Raw genomic sequence first — 22,508 nt, forward strand, 5'->3', positions numbered from 1 at the left:
TCTTGAATAGAGAGAATACAAACAGGAGAATGTAATTCATCCGCTTCTCCAAAAGGCACAACCTCCCTGCATTGTGGAGCAGAAGCTCATCCGAGCCAGGGAGGGCACAGAGGCGCAGGAGGGTCCCACTGACTGCACTATTAACACTCAAACTAGGGGGATCAGCATAGAGGAAATATAAAAACGCTGCCAGAAGGATGCACAGAGAATTCTGTAATGCATTTCATTCCACCAAGAGGGGCCCTGAGGGTGCCGTGATGACCAGAGTAATTGGCTTTCTCCAGCTATGATAATCTGCATCAGTCATGCCATGCCAACACACTCTCAGGCCACTGAGAAGGTCACAGTGATCCCCAATCCTCGCTCCTCTCTGCTGACAGCAGCGTCTGAATTCTTATTGAAACAACACATAAGCAGGACATTGTTTTCTGCATTCTTGAGATTTTACCTCAAGTACAAGGATTTGAATGTTTAGAATTTAAATATGAATGTTCTTCATATTCACTTTCTTTTAGACTGTTGTCTATACCAAAAAAAAAAAAAAAACATTTAAAAAAGCCAACTCAATTCATTTTGAAAGAATAATGACCAATTGGGAAACTCCAACTCAGTCACCTAGCATTTGGCTGACCAATGGTGGAACTATGATCACTAAACCCTTTCACTCAGTCAGTCAGTCAGTCAGCCACAGACATTCACGATTATACAGCTGGCCCCACTGTTGCAGTCGATTAAGCAATAATCAGTTGGTCATTATCATGAAAGATTAATCAATAATGAAAATAACTATTAGTTGCAGCCCAATACTATATAAATCACATAAAATGAAAAAAAATCACATATGGTACATGTCACATGAAGTAGAACTCATTGAACACAGCTTTGTAAGGACTTACATGCATCAGTTCTGTTATTCATTTCCTTACAGGTAGTGATAGGATTCTTATCACTGCCTGACGTGCAGGTACATTCATGCTTACAAATACTGTAAGTGACGAACACAACAAGACCTTGGCTCATACAAGAACATTTTCATGGCATCTTTGCAGGCCACTACATCTCTGCAAACTGCTCTTTTAAAACCTACACAATAGATGGGCAACTTACAGCATACAAGAAAGCCCTGAACACCCAGACCTTGACATCAGTTGAGGACATGTACTGAACACACAAAGATAACTGTCAGTATTGCTGGAATATACACTATCTCTATCGCCCATTATATGTTCTATGAATTGATGGCCAAGATATTTGGCATATGTTAACAGCCAATCATTCCTTTTCCCACATGGTTTGTTACACAGAACCATCAAGGCAGGCTTCATTGGGAACTGGAAAATGGAAGGCGCTTTCAAGAACCATCCATCTATCATATGACTTAGTAGGAGAGTGACGAAGAGGAAAAACAACACAGCAACAAACCACAGTCTGAGGAGCGTTGAAAGCTAGTTAGCATGTCGGTAGACAATTGTTGCCGTCTTTGTGAGGAAATGTACGCATAATAGGCACTCAAAAAAATACCAGAACAGTCACTTGTAGCCAGTAGTTCCTCCCTAATAGGGTGCTGATTGGTCTGAACCAGCCACAAATGAATAACTTGGAGTCTGGCAAGATGGATTCTCGCTTGTGTGAAAGCCAGCTGCCTCACAATGTTACGCTCTGGCAGTTTTGCATTTTGCAAGTACTTTCAACAAAAACATTTGGTAATAAAAAATAATGACTGCTGATAAAAACATAATCTAGGTGGAACTGTCCATGCATTAGGTGTACAATAGATGAACATAATTTCTAAGAGATAGGACTGAACATTGTAGGTGTTCTCCTGCAGCTTGCTTCTTCTATATTGGTGCAATCTAAGTATAGTTGAATTAAAAGTCAAGTAAAAAGTTAAATCAGATAATGACTTGTCTCTATCCATTTCACTCAGACAGTAACAAACTAAACCCTCAACGTGTTTTTGATCTTGTTTGGGTTTACCTAATATGATCACAATCTGTCATTTCTCATTTTTGACAGGTTGCCAAGATTCAAGCTGCCAAAGAGAGAAAGTAGACATATAGACGCATGAGTGTAGCGTGCTGCAAATGAATATAGAGAGCAATTTTGCAGTATGAATGAAGTATTTTGGTTTCACCTGAACATAAAACGAAGTGAAACAAACAACAAGCTCACTGTACAGTCGCTGACAGTCGGATGAGCAACAGTGCAATAGGAGTGAGTGGAGCGAGTCCACTGGGGTTCAAGTAAGGCCTGCATCCTTTCTTGTTGTTGGCATACAAGGCCTTCAGCATGTGTCGTGGTCTGTTAGTAGCTGCTGATACAGTCAAAAAGCGGAGTGCCAGTTAAACTTGCTTAGATTAACAACAAAGAGTTATACTAGTAATACCTGTGTCACGACCATTTGTTTTTAATCATTTGTTTTTTTAATCAGCAACATTTAACAGTCACAGTGATTAATTCAACAATTTGTACCCATCAGCATCAGATTAGCATTTAAAAGATTTTTGTTCTTGCTACTTTCTGCAACTTATTTGAAGTCTGTCAAAACTGGGGTTTAAAGACACACCGCCTTCTTGGCCCCCTGAGCACTGAACACTGAAACAAACAGTTTACTATCATTACTGTATCTGTTGTGGTGAATACAGACACTAGAGTAGAACAAAAACACTGTTGCTAGAGACCAAAGTTCTTCCCAGGCTTCTACAGGTTGAAATGTTGATTCTTCTTTTCACTTGTATTTGTCTGGTGTATAATCAAATTCATTACTAAGGTGTCCTTTGTAGTGGTAGTTGACCTCCATTGAACTGATATCATTCATTGAAGACAGTCTGATCTCTGAACACAGGATATAGGGAGGAGAAGTTTATGAGTGAATGCACAATTGTTTCCTTTTTTCCACATGGTTTCAATATAGAAAACAATGTAGACTGGAAAAGAAAATGCTTGGGGGATGACAAAAAGAGAAACATCATTATAACACTGGCATGTGTTCAGATAGGGACTCTCCAAGCATGAATATTAAAAAAAAGAAAAAAAACTATATGAGACTTAAAAAAAAAGAAAAAGCATCAACATTTCTATAACAATAGCCTCTTTTTAACATATCTGAACCCATTTTAATGCATAATGATCTGTTTTCCACTTAATAGCTTGTTAGGACAATGTTGTAAAAATCCAAAGCAACTACGAGAGCAGCACTGACCCATAATTTGTAATAAAACGTTACTAATTAAACAGAGTTCTGGGTCTTGACTAAAAAAAAAAATATATATATATACCTCAACTTAAGTATGTTTTCTTTAATCTGTAAACCATTAAAAAGTTAAGCAGGTAAGAAAAGACCCAGAAGAGTGTTAGCTTGACTTAGCTTAGCTAGACCATCATTTTTACACATTAGGGCACAGCACCATATTTGTAAACAGAAGACCAGTATGTCCTGGCCTTGCACTGACAGGCTTTTGGACCTAAAGGTGGTGCAACACTGAGAGACTATTCACGGAGTATTCACTGCAGTAATGGCAACCACAAAGCAAAATCAAGGCCAACAAAAAAAATGCACAAACCCCCACTATGAGGACAGGAAAATAGGCTACTTATTCACCATCAGAACGGCATTAGTTTTAACCCCTGGAAGAATGATGACAGTTATTTTAATTTTGGAAAATAAGACTTTTCTTAATGGGGAAGATGCAAAGAAAATCTATTTTTAAAGTCCTTTGTGGGCACAACAACAAATGGCATTCATCACTCTTAAGGCACCCACTTTCCCCATTATGTTTGTTATTACCAGCATTTTTCATTTCCACACACTTAGCTCTAAAATATATTTCTATAGTTAGGAAAAAGCTTGAGTTGCTAACTTGAGGAAATGTGTCCACTAATGATTATGAATGACACACAGAAGCTGTGGAGAGGGTAGTTTCACACTGGCCTTTGAAATCAGACTCTGAAATTGTGATTCAAATCCAGCACACTTACCAATACGCAAGCTTCAGAGTGTAAGCTGGGGAGAGAGTGTATTAGACAGAGGATCATGCAGACATACTGTGGCATACCATAGGCATTATTAAAATGAATTGGCTGATTTTTTTTCTTTTTTCATTTTGTCTTGAAGCGAATAAAACTCAGATTGTTTGTGAAAATGAGGAAAGAAGGTACGGACAGCTCGTGCAACACAAGCTATACTTAAAATGAAATGAGGGTTGATGGTTATTTGGTCTAATTTCTTTGCATGCATGACAGTTATTGATGACTATAAATGTTTAACTGGTAAATGAAAACAGCAAATGGGCAACAATGTCAGCTTTACTGCTTTAAAATGCCATTGGATGCCATGTTTCTTGTGCATCCCCTCCTACAGATATTCATCATTCCGACAATGTTCCACGTGTTTAGCCTTGTGTAAGTATTTATGTATTTTGTATTTCACACAGAGTTGAGTGCATTTGCCATCTTGACAAATGCACAAGGCCAGACACCTGTGTCTAGCAGGGATTAGAGGATCCTCTCAGTGAGGAGAGGATTATCAGAATCAACCAGCCCCTATAGTGATGGAGAAGAGAGATACCCCATAATAGGCCGGATAGGTCCATTCATCTTTTGTCTCCCCAGCAGGGAAACAGGAGCCTGTGAAGGCACAAACCAAATTGCCCTCTGCAAAAATTCGCAGCACTGGATTAATCACACCAACTTCACGAGAACTGATCTGTACTTCACAAGCAGCTCTCGTGTACCTTTTCTTTCCTGTAGCCGTCCCTCAGTCTGCATGTTTATCTCTGTGATGAAGTACCTCATCTCCCACACAGGGACAACAAAATGAAAGCTCGGGGGGGTTTACATTTGTCTGGAAATCATGAAAATATGTCCAGAATATCAAGTAAGGTAAAAAGCACTTCAACAACTATTATGTTTACACAAATAGACACCAAAATGGGTTCAAATGTATATCTGCTCACATGCATTTGTGTTTTAAATTTTAAGTTGTGTATTATTTTAAGTAAATTGAGATGTTTTTCAGAAGAAAATCAATGTTTGCAACTTTGGCCAATGGGTCCTTCACTTCACTTCAGTCATTCCAATTTTACACAGCTTCTCTTGCATTTTCAGTGTGGTAACAAGCTTTTCCTACAAATGACAGTTTTGTCAACAAACAGGTGATCTTCAGGTGATGTGAGATGAGGAGGTATCCATTTATCTAAATGTATACTACTAAAAATGTAAAATCAAAATGCATGAGTATTCTTCATCCTGGCGTCTACCATCGGCCTTGCTTTTCAGCAACTATCTGATAAAATACCACTGATTCCACTATAATATTTCTCCAGACACGTTACATGTGATTTCATGCACCAGTGTGCTGCTGAAAATCCTCAACCTTAGTTCCTTACGAATGCCAAGCTGCAATGTATAGTATAACTGTGAGTTTATGAACTCCTTGTTGACAGTATGTGAATTCCATGACAACATTACCTTTGTCATGGAGATATAATGCTCAAGACTTATTTTGTTGCTGCAGGCAAAATGCTGTTAAGCAGTCATTTAATTTTGTTGTGTGTAATCAAAGATGGAAGAAGTACTATCTACTCACTGCTATGTAACCTATGGGCTAATTCTGTGCTGTAGCAGATTTAATGATATGTTTTTAAAGTATGCCAAGGAGTAGGACCACCTCAGAATGTAGGTATAGAAACCCCGTTTTGCAACATGCATGCATTTTGTAATTATTTCCATAACTAAAGCCCAGCCCTGTCTTCTCAGAGAAACTGCACAAAGCCTTTGCATTAACTACAATCTTCAAAGAAAAATGAACCCGACAAAGAACAAATAACATTTGTACCAAAAACCAGTAAAGGAACACATTGCACCTATAACAACATAACATATGTATTATAGTATAACAGAGTATAGTATATATAATATATATTAGTATAACAACATAATAGTTAACAATGTAATCTAAAAAAAACAAACTATTGCCAATATATAAAAGTATGGGGATTGCAACTTATGATTAACTTCATTATTAATTAATCTGACAATTATATTCTCAGCCACAACCGCGCTAAAACACAAAAAAAATATTTAATTTACTGTGATTACTGACCAAAACAAAGGCAGCAAATCCTTCCATTTGAGAAAACCAAAAACAGCAAATTTCTGGCATTCATTTTCTTTCAATTGGGTGATTAATGAATCTATTAACTGTGTCAGCTCTGTTCTATTCCATGAATACTAGTAGTAGTAGAAGTATTTATACCTTTATAATTCTACCAGATTAATAAGAGCTATACGTGTAAGAGCTACATAATCTCCACGGTTCATGCTGTAACTGCTGCCTTCATATGAGGATGAACAACATACATTATGTAAAAACTCAACCTGAAATAGCAAGAGGAGGAACTACATATGTTAAAACATGTATGTTCAATATTTTCCCACAGTCAACAATACATTATATGCATATTATGCTTACATACAGTTGGTTGAATGTAGAAAGTGTATGAGTAATGAAAAGGAAAACCTTTGCAGTTGTCAGACGTCACATGTGGGTTGTGGGAATGAAAATGCTTCACTGGATAGAAGCACTGGCAGGTCTGTGGTGATGTGGTTATTTCTGTCATCCCTCCAACAATCACAATTTGTGCGTACTCTGCAATCAATGTAATACACGTCTTTTAACTGCATAAAATTGTATAATGTACACTGTAAATACAGACACAACTGTTCCCACACCATTACAAACATGCAGTCATGTGGTACAGTATTTGTTTGTTAATGAGCCCCCGCTGACATGTTGAAAAGATGACAGCCTGTCAAGCTTTTCTACACATAGGGAGACAACATGTTGCAGAGATGGCAGCACCACTGTGATGCAATATGTGAGGCCACAATGTAAAAACAGTTATAAATAAATTTTTAAAATGAGCACACAGAAACACTGAAGCAGTCATCTGTGCCCTCTGGTAATATATGGCTGCAGATTTCTTTTGTCACAAATGTTAAAATCATTTCATTCAGACAGTGAACAGATCTAGAAACAGTTTATATAAACAATTTGAAAAACTACTGAAATTCACACCATTCATCAGTGGTGATAAAAACAGAACAACAGAAGAAGTATGTGCGGTATAAATCATCTGCAAAACATTTCTACCAATGGATGAGTTGCTTGTGTAGTCCGGTTGACGTCGCACTATAGATTTAACACTGCACATCATAAAAAAATGTTAGTTTTAGAAAGATTTATAACACTTTGGAAGTGCATGACAGCCAGAGGGCAGAGAGAGGACAATGAGAGAACAGCAAGAGCAAAGCAGAGATGTATCCACTGTTCTCCACCAAACAATGATTAGAGAGAAAGAACTGGTTACATTTGAGCTGCATCTTCCATCGTTTAGACATGGCTCAGGCTGAAAATACTGATGTTGAGCAGGAAAACAATTTCCCACAGTGTTAACACACATAGCCAGAGGACCGACACAACACAATTTTCTATCACCCCAGGACAGGAAACAAGCCCCTAAGTGTGAGAAAAGCAATAAAAAATGTGTGCATCCTCAAATAACAAGTGAAATTGCATCTTAGGCTTAAGGAAAAGTTTACATGAGGCCCACAGCTTTGGTGCAATGGTAGTTTTAAGGGTTACACAATGCAAAGTGAACACACTTCAATGTGCATAAAAGCTAGTGGAGCCATGCAAGCTATGCAACAGTATACAGATACTATGACGGTTTCAAGTAACGATTATTTTCTTTATTGAATAATATGCCAATTATTTTCTTAATTATTATTAATCATTTGGCCTATAAAACAATGAAAAATTCTCACATTTGAGAAGCTGATGCCGAAATGTCTGGTACTTCAACTTAATAAATTACAAACTTAAAATAGTTGCCAATTATTTTCTTTCTAATCCATAAATTGACAAAATCACTGCAGCTCTAAATACTACATTCTGTTAAAACACCAACACCATTAGTACCCTGATGTTTAGATAGTACTCTTGTCTGAGAGACCCTCTTAGGGCAACGTACAGTGAAGAAAACCATTCAACATGTAAAGAAATACAAGCAATAAAGGAATTAATGAATCTGGCCAAGTTGCTTTTCATAATTTGTAAACACAGTCCTGGTCTCTGGGCCCCAAAACTCTGTTAACTGACAGCTGCGGTGCTGGTTATAGGAAACAACCTTACCGACTGAACTGTTTCACTAAAGGCAGTCTTGGGAGAGGCTTTCGCTCCGTAATTTACGAGTGGGCTGGGAGCCAGTGAGTGTTGTTTAACAGCCATAGACACGTACTGTCTTTGCATTCATAGCCACTGAGGAGGTTGGGGAAATCATTTTCGCCCTCTCACTCACACACACACCCATTGAGCTCCACAACCTTCGATATCATTTGGTGGAGCCAAAGCAAAAAAAAACAAAAAAAAAAAAACACAATTTAATTCAAAAAGATGAAAAATAAAGAGGATTTAATATCAGCTGGAGATATATAGACAAGTGTTTAGGGTTTAGATGGCTAAATCATTACTGTGTGAATTTGTTTCCCTCTAAGAAAAAAATCTAAAAGAAACTTCAGTGCGTGCCGTTACTTTATTATGTTAATTAGGCAAAGTATGACAAAGAGGGAACTTAATGAGAATATTAAGAGCGAATGATTACTGGATGTGGCAATAAAGAGGAACAATGCTGTGTTGTTTTTAAGGTCTTGGTAATTATCTTCAGCCTTCGTCCTGTAAAAGTCAAGGCTCTTATATCTTTAAAAATCCTTAAAACTGTGTCCTTCAGTACAGGCAGTATCCTTGAGAGTTTGATTATACTGCACAATAGTCTTTATTAAAATGCATGGCACATTCCTAGTTTGAATATGTGCAGCTGAGTGTATGTGTACAGAGGCTATTGCTGGAAAAGAGCAGAAGTGTTGAGTCAAGCAACCCTTGGTAAATAAAGGTTTGAAAAAGCAGTCTTGCATGTGAAGGGATAGATGGGGCTCAGCTCTCCCTGTCACAAGTATTTAAGTCAGGGAAGAAAAGTAGGAGGGCAGGCTGAAGAATGTGCATAGAGGGGAAAGGATGAGACAGGGAGGCCAGTACTGCTACTACAGACAGACACCCCACATCTTTAACTCTGATGTCTCGATTAGACGTACGACATGGGGACTAAAATATTAAACTCATATCAAGTAGAAAAATACTCATGGAGCGAGGTCAGCAAAGAAATTAAAAGGTCAGCTCATCTGAACAGAATCAAATTCCAAATAGTCAGATTACAGACAACACTTCTGGGAAATTGAGTAGTTAGGATTTCAGAGCCAGGAAACCTTTGATAGACTCCCAATAAGCCGATGCTCTGTGGAGCGAGGATGCCTCTGACTGAAATGGTTTCAGGCAACCAAAACACTGACTGACCTGAGGAGGGTGTTGTCTTGTAATACAACATAATACTTTGTGTGTGTGGGGTGCTTTGAGTCAATGACCACAGGTAGTAGAATTCATTCTGTACTGTACAAAACACTTTTCTACAATTTTCTCATTCTGTTAGCTCTGTCATATTTTGCCCAATTAACATTAAAGGAAGATAAAGTAGGTATGATCATCTGTGTCCTAAATTACTTGTCATGCAATGAAAGCTGAGTGTGCAGCTGTCTCACGTTCAACAGAGTCTGTTTCTGCCTGTGCCAGCAGCACAGCAACTGGGTGTGCACTGTTCCGAATCTTTTCACAGTCTACATAAAAAATATAGAGATAAATAAAGTGATGAAAGAAGATTCAAAGTCCTTTGTTGATTAGTACTTAAGTTTATGTATTTCAAGCTACAAAGAAGAAGAAGAATCCATAATTAAGAAGAATCCAAATTTGTCTGTCACTGGTTATTATGAAATAACACTATCTGTACTCCCAGCACAAGTTATGAGGAGGCATCTTCATTCAGCTGGTGCATTGTGTTCTCTCCAGGTCTTGACCAAAGTGCACAGTGTTTGATTGAAAAGCAGATGAGTCTGTTCTGCTCCTCGATGCAGGCTCCTCTCTTAACAGCTAATTACCTTGTCTCAACACTGAAGCAGCCTCTGATAAGAGGGATGAGCTGCTTAGGAGTAAAGAGAAACCGTGCAGAATACTGGCACAATCAAACCTGGAGATAATTAGGATGCAGGATAAACTAGGCAGCCTTTTAAAGAAGTTTGTATGCAATTACATGGAATTCATGCGGCGGCAACTTACTAGTATTTTCATTAGCAATTAATCTGTTGATCATTTCTTCTTCTTCATCCTTTAGCCTATAAAATACCAAAATGTTGTAAGAAAAAACACCCATCACAAGTTCCCAGGGCCTTATGTCATTTAATATCTTCTTTTGTCCAACTAATTGTCCAAAACCCAAAGAAATTAAATTTACATTATCAAACACAGAAGCTTAAAACAGCAAATATTTGAAATTTTCTTTTTGTTAACTCACAATTATCAAAATTGTCAATCAACAACCTGATGTACTGTTTAATTTTTTCAGTGCTTAAATTTACACACTAATATTGAAAGAATATTTGAATCTATTTCTATAAAGCTGTGACGAGATTCACAGAAGGCATCAATTACAATACCAATTTAGAAAAAAAAGGGCCAATAACATCGATATTACTCCTTACATATCTTTTTAAACCAGTAATAACATTTGCGACACATGCAAATAGCTTCCAAGTCTTAAGAAGAGAATCATTCCAGTAGGCTCCAGAAATGTTGCATCTACTGAATCTTTCATGCATCACCCTGAATATTTCTGCTTACGTTAACATAATTCAAACTACTACTACTTTTTAACCTATGTAAAGCACTACTGACCACTGAGTCCTGAAGAAACAAAAAATTAGAACAAGTGTCAAGCATGATGGAAATGACCCACAACAAAGCCAATTAATTGAGCCAACTTGTTTAAAGCTGCTGCTATGACAATAAAAGCTGAGGCGTCTTCTTCATCATTTATTCTGCTGCAATCTCTGCTCTCCATCAAATCTAGCCATACCTTGAAGCAAAGCATATATAATTCATTGGAGGACACAGTGAATAACAATACCTTCACATTGCCCTGTACCATCATCACAGTTGATTAAGCTACCTAGGGTCATTTACTTGATTGGTAGCAATGTGTCTGCAATCCTAACCAGTCAGATCAGAGTGCTGACACTGAGGTTAGCTGGGCAAGCAATCCTTACAGACTGACACAGTGGGTCAGGTAGTCTGCCTCCATCCACATAATGACAAGATGGAGGGAATTACATACGTAAGAGGTTGGAATTTCTTAATTTTATAAAATTATACTTATTTTGGCAAAAAACGTATGACTAAATTTAGTACTGTGATACAAAATGTATTCATTCAGAGCTGAGATATCACACATCCCCACAGTAAAGATTTATTCACAAAGTGGCCCTCGCTGGGCACGTTAAATCAAGCGGCAAACTCCGGGGCTGAAAAATGAAGCCAATACAGAAGTGCCACAAACTGCAATTCCACGAATGGCCACTTGAGGCTGGTTCCAAAAGCGAGTCAATCCACATAGACTCCTGTGTTAAAATGCCCAAATTTACAGCAGAAATAAACATGTTTACAGCCTGGGTCTCCATAGCTAATTCCCCCCTTCATGACAAATTTACCAGGGTTAATTTTTTATATAACTCACCCATATAAATCCATATATATATATATACATATGTAAAAATGATCTGGATCTGCCCCAAAATGTAATGGGATCTTCTCTGGCCCGTGCCCCATTGCTCCACAAAGCACTTTTTGTGTCATCCTGTTGACAAATAAACAGACAGTAAAAAACAAAGCCTCCTTGGCAGAGATAAATATCCACCTCCATTATTATGGAAAGACGCCTCTGTTCTCCGTTATACATGACACATGAGGTCTAGCTGTAGTCTTGAATATTTATGCTCATGGTTATTTCTTAGTGAGCTCTTTGTGACAGCCAGGGAAGATAATAAACATACAAACGTGCTGCATAACTTTCTGTCAGTCATTTGAATAGAATTTGATTTCTCCACCAAATCCACGAGTTACCTGGCATATGAGTTTATGTTTACTCCTCTTAGGTTGTTTGTAAGAACATAAAATGGACCAGTGGACAACAATATATAATATTTCCCATGGTCCAGGCTAACTGAACTCAACTCAAGTGTTAAATCCACCTTAAAAGCACAACAGACAACAGCTTGTCAGTGTGTTCCAAAACAACCAATGCTGTATTATTGCTTTGCTGATCTTGTGTCGTGATCATTCAATTTAATCACGTCTGAGCATCGATTTCTTTTATGACAATTGCTGTAGTGTTTTTGGACAACATAATCATACACACAACCACAACAGATTGCTTTTCAGGAAACGTGTTTTAGTCATCATGAACAAATGACCAAGGTTATGATTTTTGTGGTCTTTGATAGTCCAGATCACTGACTGTATATAAAGATGGACGACATATCTCCACTTCCTCCCACTGTACAAAAATTAAGCTAAAATATCCCAAATACGGGCGTTGCCATCTTGCGCTGGTGACATCATTTGAAGCCAGAGTGTGCGCAGTATTGATCAGGTGGTGGAACCATAGTATCGAGCTCCCACCCAACCCAATAACAAGTCAATCACAGCTGTCAATCATGAACACTTGAACATACAGGAGCTTGATAAAAACACCTAAAATGACAGAAGCCATCTGTGGGATGGGGTAGGGGTTATGACCTATACTGCAACCAGCTACCAGGGAGCGATCGATATGTTTTGGAGCGCTATCTATCATTTACGTTTATATACAGTCATTGGTCCAGATTCTGAATCAGAACCTTGGACAGATTTTTAATGAGAATATAAAGAGAGTCTAGGCTCCCTATCCCCCAAAGAGACCTGATGGTAAATGTATTACTCTCCAATGTGACAGCATATGTATCAGACAGGCTAACAAACTGCTAAATACAAAGTAACATCACTCTACAGTGCTCTCATTGGTCATAAACATCACTAAACTCATCATGGGTATAATCAAACTTGTGATAACACTCTTTCTGTCATGGTACTGGGTCTTGTCCAAGACATGACACTGCACTGGCTTTCTTATACCATGCTACTTTACACAGAATTTAACTACTTGTTGTCATTCCAATGCTCTTTTGTTCACCATATCCAACATCTGTCAGATCAATTTAGGTTGATATTGTGTGGTTTGAAAAAGCAATTAGATGTCTTTGTATGACTCCAGCTCATAATGAAAGTAGCTCCACTGTCTTGCTACCTGTTTCCTCACATACTAAGCATACTGGCACTCAGAAGACTGCTCATCTCTGTCTGGCTCAATTGACTGATGGATTTCCAAACTCTCCATCAGCCAAAGCTATTAAGTGGTCTGCTGGAGCGAAATGACTTTACTGTTCCCAGAGTGCAACATTAGGCTCAGCAATTCCTGCCTGCTATTGTTTAGTGCCACTGTGACAAAGTTAATTTCTTGCCAGACAAGCACAAACACTTATGCCGACACACACAATAAATAACTAAAACGAAAAAACAGAATCATCTGAATGGTTCTATTTTCTCTTTTTGCTTTTAGCAAACATACTGGTCAGATGAGGTGACCCGTGCCAAATGAGTTTCGTTCAAGGAATCTGAATGAATAGCTTCTTCTTTCTATGCATAGGCATTGGTGATGTAATAGACCGATATTGTGTTCTAAACCACTGTGTAATACAATAACTACCTTTAATGGATTACCTATTCAATATCTCAGAGCAACTTAATACAAGGCTTGCACTATTGAATAAAGTTTAAAACTTAGTCCAGAAAACAGTCAGCATAGATAAAACGTCTTGCTCATGGCCAAATACATAAAGTGATAACCATTACTTGCAGTCTACAAACCATGTAAAAAGGACAAGCTCTGTAATGAAAAGCTGCAGGTACAATTATATGAAAATGTGGAAAAGCAGTAAAAGCATGCAGAACCTGTCCTACCCTGCATTATTCCTGGTCATATCTGAGTGCTAGGAGATAAATCCACTCTTTGCATTCATGGTGACAGACTAGATGGCCCAGGCATTTTGTGGCACCGTCGGATTCAAGTTTGCCTGCCATGGTTAGCCAAACACAGCTGATTTCCCAGTCCAGAGCTCTGGCTGTGACTATATCCCCAAAAGGACTTGTGAAGGTACAGTGCACACGCAGTACCTATAATGTGGCCTAAGGACACTGCAAAAACATCTAGGAAGGTGACAAAATATTGTACATGTTCAGGCTGTATCGTGCTTTAATTACATTCCCCACTGTAGAAGTGTTTACATACTTTTATTTATATTATAATAGAGCAGGACGATGGGAAGAATAACCTCGTCTCATTACTGAATTGAGACTATTCCCCTCTATTGTTGTAATCACGTCGTTTCATTCACTGTGATAGACAGCTACAATCACGGTGAGCAGAGAGTTCGCACTGGCGGCTTTGTTAGATGTGTGTTACTGACAAAAAGCAGATTACTTTAACTTGCTTCATAGTGTGTTCACTCTCAACAATCTCTCTCAACAATCTCTATAATCACCAGAAACTTTCAGTGGATATACAAGCAGCCAAGCACAGTTTTTATGTTTCCCACTATAAAAACTTAAAAACAGCCACTGTAACAGAACTATAAGAAACCAGTTAGATATGCAGTTCTTCCTTGTGATTTAACCCACTATTCTACTATTGGAACATGAAAAATAAAAAAATTATCAACTAAACTCTTATTCTGAAGAATGACCTGTAGACGTGTACAAAATAATGTGACCACAATGTCCAGAATCAGTTGCCAGAGTGAAATGTCAGTGTGATTAGGCCATTTACATAATTGCATAAAATGGCAAATACTAAAGTAAAAAATCTGCTAAGTAGGCAGTTAATATGTGGTGATTACATGTGCAACCTTTCTGACCTTGGAGACCGACAGAGCAATGTAATTTAAGTCATTTCCTACACATGCTTAATCACAAGATTATTGTGAAGTGTATGTTCTGTCTACTGGTCTATGCAAGTTCAGTCCACTAATAAAATGTAAATTTACCTAAACCTGAGACATTCCCAACAAGCTGGATTCTTTGAGAAATTTCACTTCTGCAAAATGAATACCTTTAATTTGAACAGATATGTATTATACGTTAGATAACAGCACAGACAACTAACTCAGAGACTAAAAGTAAAGTGTTTTCATAGTAAAGTAGTTAACTGGAGCAAACTGTCAAGGATTATTAGTCATATATCTTGTTTTCTCCCCTCCATTGTGGTGAGTGAGTTCTAGCTGCAGTGTCTCTTTGTCTGGGGGCCTTATCTGGCTGTGAAGCGCCGAGCTCTGTGCTGCTGTCTCTATTGGCATGGTGATGGAGGAAAGGCCTGCCATCCCAGATAAACCTTCCTCTGTTCTCCCAGCAGCCCAGCAGGCTTCATGTTTGCTGCAGGTGTCAGAGAAAATGTTCCCATAGCCATTAGACTTTAGCGCTGCTGGTGACATGTTGGCACCTCTGATGGGAAACAACTGAAGATGGGGGAAAGTGATGACGTGGGAGATCGAGGCAGACAACACAGGGACAAGACAGAATGAGGGACAAGCTAGACTAGGGTGGCTACCAAATAACAGTAGTTACAATGGAGAAATGACTGACAACAGCTATCGTATTTTCACAAAGTATTTCTCATGATCTTCTTCATCTCCTAATTGATCAATCAACAGTTCTGCCAATACCAAGCACTTCAGCATATTGAGATCAAACGCTGTTTGTTTGAAAAAAGTTTGAAAAAAATGTATGTTTTGATTATGGTGCACCATGGGGAAAAAAATCCAAAAATGAAAAAGTGAGCCAAACCTTGTTATGCTGAATATTCAGCCGCCATAGAGTTTCCAGGTGGCAAGAGACTGGATACATTGTGGCATAATTGGATGCATAACTGTTTCTCTCCTTAAAAAATAGATTGCAACAGCACAAAAACCTGTGAAGTACAGGTTGGAAGTAGTCTGACAAACTGCTAAAAGTAGTGGTAGCTTTGACATGAACAATAAGCAGAAGCAGAGTTTTTCATTTGTGAAAAGGAAATCAAAACAAATGTGGTCCGAAAACAAAGAGCAAACCAAGTTCAATGTCAACAGTATGAAGCCCGTAGATATTCAGTTTATTTAAACACTAAGACAAAGAAAAGCAATGTTTATTTAACTTTTTCTAGAAAAATGACTCGATGACTATTAATCAATTAAAATAGAAATTTTCTATGGATCGACTTATAGTTTTGATAACTTTAGGTTCATATTACCACAAAATGTGGGCCTTGCTGAAAACAAGTGATGCTCAGTTTGTGCAACATTGCAATACATTTAATATTATGCCGACCATTTAATAAAAGATCAAGTGTCTCTTTTTTATAAGTGAAATAATAAGTATCTCTGAGACCACCTTTTGATCAATATACAAGAACGAGCCCATCTGTGGGTACTGCGGCCAATGTTAATGCCGGGACAAACAACCGCCACACCACCTCGCCAGGCAGGGAGCAGGACACCGAACTGGCAGATTAGACCACCTGGCCCTGCCAGACTGTAAGCTTATTTATACCCAGGACAATAATTTACAACACGACTGCCCAGTAGCAGAGAGGCAGGGACCCAGGGGGAGGCAGCTCTCTGTCACATTCCTATGGTAAAAAAAAATCAAAAAATCAAAAGATCCACTGTGATGACCTTCTGCCTTTTTTTTCCCTGTACGGCTTTACCTGAGGAGTGAACTAATGATAATGTCCTCCTTTGCTACTGAAATAGAATCATGTTTTAACATGGCCTGGATTATATATGTTTAGTAATGCACAGATATATTATTGCTGTGACTTTTTGAGGATTGTGTGGATGTGTAAATTGATTTGATCAAACACGTCACCTGAGGCAAATATTTCATAATGACAACTTGACAAAAATAAATATTGTTCCGGGCTGAATGTAACTGTGGCCTATATACTCTAGATACGGCACAGGAGTATAATAAAGCCTTTGATTAAGCTCATGTCAGAGTTTGATGTGTCATGCTGACAAACTTGGTGTCACACATTTAAAAAAAAAAAAAAAAAGAAAAGTTTGAATCTCCAAAGGACCAGCAGCAGCACATCTAGTTGAATGACTTGCGGGTAAACATGGGCATGACTTTGTGACATACTTTGTGTTATAGCTGCTCTGCAAAACTCTACCAAATTCTAAAAGTAATCATCTTACAGTTTTGCAGTAAACCACACTGCAATTAAACCAGGCAACGAGTTGCTTAAACTTAAAACCCCCAAAGAGCTCTATTTTTTGCTCCTGCTGCAGCTGACATTTTCCCATTAGTGGCACGGGCGCGTAATTTGGTGGCACCAATATTTCATTTCAGAGAGTGTTTCACACAGTAATGAACATGTCACCAAGTGAAATTAATGTGTCACTGTGTTTAACAGATCCAATAAAAGTAAAGAATTTGAATCACTCAGAAATTACATATCAGACCCATTATCACAGTTCATACAACCCTGACTGACTGTGCTGTTAGTCAACTTTGAGATGTACAAATATCTAATGTCATGAACTTCGCAATCTAACAATAACACACATTTATTCTCACCCAAATTATACAGCTTAGACGGATAGGCATGACTGTGATATTGTGATTAGGAAAAGAACCATAAGCAGATTATTAGCGCATGTAAGCGAGTGGGAAATGCTGAACATCTTGAGCTGTGCTTTTCTGCTACGTGACTGACAAAGAAACCCTTTAATGGGAAAAACTGCTGATAAATTTGCATGATACAATCAAACATGCACACTCTTGAGATTCTAAATCTGCATGCCAGACACAACCTTGGGATATTATTGGTCTCAGTTTGTGTTTAAGAAACATCTGGTGTCTCAGGAGTTTGACAACAAGAAATAATTTTTGGAGCTGCATTATTACCAAAGCCTGCAACTTCACACCCTGGGTATTTTAATTTTACAGAAATGTATATTCTATCTCAATACAAAAAACGACAAACACAATTAGGAAATAAAGTGTTTTTTGGGGTTTTTTTTGTGAAAATACTTTAAATCCACTAAATTAACTCTGATTCAGAAGAAACCTTAGAGGAATACAATTTGGGAAATACAGCTGCATACTCTCTTGCCAAGAGTTACCTCCATTCACACATACAGACACAAACAGTAGGTGCGATAGACCGTGCCGTTTACTGGGAATAAAACCTCCAAACAGCCTCTTGGCTCAATTCAACTATACTTTTTTATGCGCACACAGTGCTCCTACGTACATTTTACACATTTCACACCAGCTCCTTTTAGTTGCAAATGTGAGTGAAATGCTCACACTCTGGAGTCATGTTATACCAACCCATCACGTCAGTCCTGCCGGAATTACATCTCCAGTACCGACGTCATCTACAGTATTGTAGAAAAACAAGTGCCGTCACATTTTCAGAATTTTGGCATCAACTTGGTATTGAAGTGACATCCCTAACCAGGAGACAACCAATTGTGCTTGTTTTCATTTCAACTATGTAAAAACACTTTAAATAAAGGGGAGAGAAGGCGATCATCATGTTAAACACCTTCCACTTTCAATGTGATTAAATTTTAACATTAAGAAAGTTCAAGATAACTTTCATTGATCTTCCCTTTTTCAGTTATGGACATCTAACAAAGTGATCATATTGCAAACCTTCTGCTCATCCCATTCACTGATCTGTATAAATGAATGAATTGAAAAACAATGAACATACAGGACAGGATGTAAACACATTTTTTGTGGCAAATATGAAGCATGATGCCCAATCATATACAACACATGCGTCTAGCGTTGCAAAGGTGATATCATCCAGTGAAAGCAACTACCTGAAGGGTAAATAGACTGCACTTATACAGCGCTTTTCTAGTCTTAGAGACCACTCAAAGTGCTTTACAACACTTGCCACTTTCACCCATTCACTCACACATTCATACATCAAACCCATACACACATTCATACACTGATGGAACAGCCATCAGGGGCGATTATGGGGTTCAGGTTCTTGCCCAAGGACACTTCAACTTGCGGACTTGATGAGCCAGGGATCAAACCACCAACCTTCTGATTAGTGGACGACTCTGAGCCACAGCCACCCCATGACAAACTGTTTCTTTAATTGTTGATCCTTCCCCATTCACTGTTAAAAAAGCAGCTTCACAAACTCTCCTGTGATGAGACCAAAAATATCTTTGAGCATAGCTTTAGGAAAGTGTTGCTGATTGTCACAAATGCTGATTCAGAAAACTAAAATTACAGATACTGTATGGGCATTTATATGTGTTGGTGTGGAACATCGAGCTGGAGTGTGTGTAGGTGCTTCAGCAGCCAATTTCAGCCTACTAGATATGCAGTCCCTAGCCCTCTTTTTGAAAACACAAAAGGCTGGAGGCAGAGATGAGTCGAAGATATTGTAATTAGCTACCACCATCACAAAACTGCTGCTGTGGAAAATGCAAGAGAAAAAGACATTAGAGATTTTGATGATGTGTTCAGTGAACTAAGTGTTGACTGTGCTACTTTTTAGACTGTGATTTTGCCCACTTATTTGTTATATTCTGCAATGACAATATATCCAAACAAAATAGACATTGGCACTGGGTAGGCAGCAGGCACTAATGATGACAAAAATTGGAGTTAAAGATCAAGGACAAATATTTTAAAAGGAGACAGAAGTGCACATGAATACAAAAAATGTATTTGTTTCAGCAAATACGTCAAAATTTACTGCTGCTGTAAACTGATTGTGATATGAATTCAATTAAAATGGCTTATATGTTGTTTTTGAGCATCATAAAAATTAGGCTATTAGTTGATGTGAAAGGGCACTGAGTATTCTGGCAATCACATCTGTTCTGCTCTCTGTAGGCAGAGAGGTGAAAGAGAGCTTAGTACTGAGCCTGGAAAACAGGTGGAGCTAAGTGGAGCTAATTTACTCACTGTGTGTGTGTGTGTGTGTGTGTGTGTGTGTGTGTGTGTGTGTGTGTGTGTGTGTGGGTGTGTGTGTGTGGGTGTGTGTGTGTGTCAAGAAAGAGTCAGTGAGAAAGACAGAGCAAGGCAGGCTGACACATGGAGCAAAGATGAGTGCTAATATTAGCCTACCGCTGTGAATGGCATGTTGGCTTGGACAAGAGGTTCAGAAGACACCTCTTAGACATTCCACTCAGTCAAAATATCTAATTCTTGAGTATTGTAGTGTTCACAACAAAGGATCAAATTCAGTACCTTTTTCATGATCCTCTTGATGTAAAACAAACAATAAGACCAATAAGTACATGAATATAATTACATTTATATCAGTACTTCACAGCTATAGTATAATCAAGTAACGTGGACCTGACCGATGTATGGATTACTGAGCAGAGGAGGTCCCATTGTATGAGGTGACTTAATATTTCTCATGATAAAGAGCTCAGTTAAAAGATGACACAGATAGCCAAAGACACATAAAATGACCAAAAAGAGACAAAACAACCACAAAGAGAAGCAGAGACACCACACAGAAATGCAAAACAACCATAAAGAGACCACAAAATTACCACAGAGAGACACAAACTGACCATTAACGACAGCAGGATATTTTCTCCATTCTTGTCCTGACAGTTGTAAGCCTGTAAAACCAGGTGCCAAAAATTATATATGTATATACATATATATATATATATATATATATATATATATATTATAGTACTAAATTCTAACACATGATGGTAAATCACATAATGAAATAACCTTCATAAATGAGAACCATTTAAATATGCTTTTGTGATTAAAAGTTAATTAAAACAAAAAAACCTGACTTTTTCAATTTAGCATTATCAAGACATCAAATTTTTGATGTACCTACGTAATGACTAATCAAAATGATATGTCTGTAGTTTGCACTGCAATAAATCCCTAAATCCGAAGCACTGGGTAGCCAGCGTTGGTACCTTTCGTTGAAAAGGAGGTGTTCTTTTGTCACATATTTAGTGAACGAGACATCAGCTTTGGGAGCACAGAGCAGTCCCCCTAAATTATTGCTCCCCCTACACACTTTAATGCATGCTTTCACCCTCTTACAGTATTGTAGTCAAGTGTAGACCTTGCAATAACAGACAGGAAAGGGAAAACAGCAATAGGAAAATGCACATCGCACTCGACAGAAAGTGACTCCATCAGTATGTTAAGAGAAATTCACAGCGATTTGTCCTGGTCTGTAAAATGTCTGCACTAGTAACTGAATAACAGGTAATATCCTCTCCATTTCAGACAGACAGTAGTATCTGGGTGGCTCACAGATCAAATAGCTGTTCTCAGTAATATCCGGTAAGAGGCTGACGAACATTCCTTTGGCAAGTATCTTGTATTGTGTGGTCAAGTTGCTTTGCTGAGTCGAGCAAGCTGCTCTCAGCAAAAATGTAAGACAATAATATCAGTATTTTGAATATGATTTAGATGAAAGAGAACAGAAAACGTACTTATCACATCTTACAGCTGGCTCTAGAGGGTGTTTTTGGAAACAGGATGACCAGAAATTCAAAAATATTTTGCAGTGACAAAAGGATTTTTACTGTGACGTAGAAGTCTCAACTGCCAGCGTGAAGAAAGTCTCTGCTCTAATCCAATCTTTCACCTTGAACGTTTTTCCCAAAAGCTGCAGTGACGGACATTCTTCTGTGCCCAGTTAAAAATGGGAGATTTGACCCATTTGCTTCCATGTTGGGCATTAAACTAGGACATTAGGCTGTCTACTGAGTATCACACAGAAATCTAGTGTGTGTAAAATTAGAATTAGGGCTTAATCAGCAACCAGCTAATATTGGAGTTCAGGATCCTGATTTCATTACATAAGGCAACATAAATCATTCTGAAGTTGTGGTAAAGGAGTTCGCTCTATTCAAAATAATTGCATTGTTTTGCTGAAGGCTACAGAAACTGAAGACACAGACAGCATGACTGACCCACAGACCAACAGACAGAGGAACAGGAACTTATTCTACTGTTTGACTCAGTGTAGGGGCATAGGAATAAATTCAGGGGGCTTTGACCGACCATGTCAAGAGCTTTATCAGATATTACTTGTTGCAGTTATGGAGAACAGTAAATTCATTTGCATGTAAACACACATTACATAATTACTATAAGCTGTTAAGACACCATTCACACTATAATAAAGTACAATTGTCGCTCCTCATTTTAGCGCTTAATATTGTGAAGTTCCCACTTGGCACAATTATGAATGAGAGTAACAATTCATATTAATGATTCCTGCTTGAAACAGGTAGCAACAAGCATTGTTGACTCTAGCTCCTCTGCAAATGAGCTTGATTGTGTGTTTTGGACGAGAACAGGAGTTGAGAATTGGCATTCAATGCACGGTCATTAACTGTGCAATGCTGCCAAGATGTTCACTGGTTGGTTAGGTAGATCATGGTCAGACACAGAGACAAAA

General features: G+C 38.2%; 1 long non-coding RNA gene across 1 annotated transcript in view; it reads right to left on the minus strand.

The window, feature by feature from the left end:
- Window positions 1–6,501: 6,501 nt before the first annotated feature.
- LOC111648181 (uncharacterized) overlaps window positions 6,502–22,508 on the minus strand; it is a 31,005-nt gene continuing 14,998 nt past the window's right edge. The window contains exon 3 of the long non-coding RNA XR_002760098.2: window positions 6,502–6,649. This is a non-coding gene — a long non-coding RNA (uncharacterized LOC111648181). The remainder of the gene's footprint in view (window positions 6,650–22,508) is intronic.

Source organism: Seriola lalandi, unplaced genomic scaffold (assembly GCF_002814215.2).
Source record: "Seriola lalandi dorsalis isolate HSWRI2012SDOR001 ecotype SW California unplaced genomic scaffold, Sedor1 jcf7180002054972, whole genome shotgun sequence".
In the NCBI taxonomy this organism is placed as follows: domain Eukaryota; kingdom Metazoa; phylum Chordata; class Actinopteri; order Carangiformes; family Carangidae; genus Seriola; species Seriola lalandi.